This window comes from Cupressus sempervirens, chromosome 4 (assembly GCF_028749045.1).
Source record: "Cupressus sempervirens isolate cs-2001-9-10 chromosome 4, ASM2874904v1, whole genome shotgun sequence".
Classification (NCBI taxonomy): Eukaryota; Viridiplantae; Streptophyta; class Pinopsida; order Cupressales; family Cupressaceae; genus Cupressus; species Cupressus sempervirens.
Window position 1 is genome coordinate 592,620,435 of NC_143121.1, and position 1,779 is coordinate 592,622,213.

Genomic DNA, 1,779 nt, shown 5'->3' on the forward strand with positions numbered 1-1,779 from the left:
TAATTCAAAAGGTATTGAGTCTTCATTTGAAGCCAAGCTTTCACTCAAGAAAAGGGGTATGAAATAAAAAGCTAATCAATTAGAGAGTGAAGAAGAGGAAGAAAGTTTAGATAGTGATCTTGAAGTTGTTTAAGCCCTACTTGTAAGGAAATATTTCAAAGGTAGAGGAAAGTACAAAGGTAAGATTCCTCTAATCTATTTTTCTTGTGAATAAGTTGGACACATTGCTGCAAGGTGCCCAAACAGAGAAGAAAAAGATGAAAAGAAAAGAAATAAGAAGTTCAAAGGAAAGAAGGAATTCAAGAACTACAAGGAATACTGTTAGATTAGGTGAAAAACTAATCTCCCAAGAACACCTGCATGCATAACCCTGTCACATGGATGAAGCAAAGAACAGAGGCAAGGAAAAATCAAGGAGGCCAAAAAGCCAGATCCATCTTATGGACATGCAAAGAGCAATATCTCATATAATCCAATAAGTGAATTAAAAAAATACAAAGAGGTGAATCCTTATAAAGGAATCACAAAACCCGAAAAGGGAAACTAAAGCCTAAGAAAGCTAGGGTTGCACAATATAATTAATAAAATATTAATTATATGCACCTACAAAATAGCTTAAGAAAACTAGAGTAATAGGCAACTTAATTAATTAAATCAAAGTGATTTAATTAATAAGTTAGAACAAATAATTACTCTAACACCCCCCCTTAAGTGAAGCTTAGGAGGAAGCTAACCTAACACAGCTATGAAAGAGAATTGGGTCCCGGCAACAAGGCCAGATCAGGTACCCAATCACAAAAAAATCTCTATAAAGAGGAGAAATAGAGAAAACCACATGGGAAAAACCCTACTCCAAAAAGAGATAGCAAAGAATATTCCAGAAGAAGGAACAAAGAGATCAGAAGAGAATCATTGAAGCATGAAGAACCACAAAACTCTGTCAAAATGCTGATCTGTAGAACCTCCATGAAAATAGAAGGCACAAACCATCAACCAAAGGAACCTCCATGGAAATAGAAGGCACGAACCATCAACTAAAGAAGCATAGAACAGCAATATAACCTCCCCTTAAGGCAGGTGAGGTGACAGGCAGCTGAAAAGATGGGCCAAAAATCTCCTACAACACAGGAGCCAAACACATTGAGAGTGAGGTAAAAACATAAATAAAGGAACGTGTCATCGACACTGCATGAGGAATTAGAGAAAGAGGGCCTATAAGTGGCAAACAACTATCCCCCCATGGCACTTTATATAATAGTGCGAGTACAACGAATCGCAATGATGAAAAGGATCCCGAAACGCAAGAGTGGCACTTTATCTCAGTACGTTGCATAAAAATGCTTACAATGAATATCAAAAATTATCAGAAAAGACATAAGGTTGAAACAACAAAAGGTAGAGCCCAAAACGAAGCAACTGAAGCAACAAAATCGATCCCCGGACCTGAAACAAACAGGATATCCACCAGAATGCTAAAATGCAAAAGAATGAATAGGATGTGCCTAGAATAGAATCTGGAACAACAACCAACATCAATGGAAAAAGCATAGAAAGAGCTTTCCAATGATATAAAGAAGTCCAAAATCAGAGATCGGAAGCTCAAGATACGCCTCCTAGAGTGCAAAAAAGAACATCCGGCTTTGACTGCAAAAATAGGCAACCAAACTATATCAAAAGTCCAAATAACTAGCACCATCATGATGGGCTCGAAAAGAGCTTTCCGACGATATAAGATTCATCAAAAAATACCTCCGTATGACAAAGATATGGCTAAAAAAC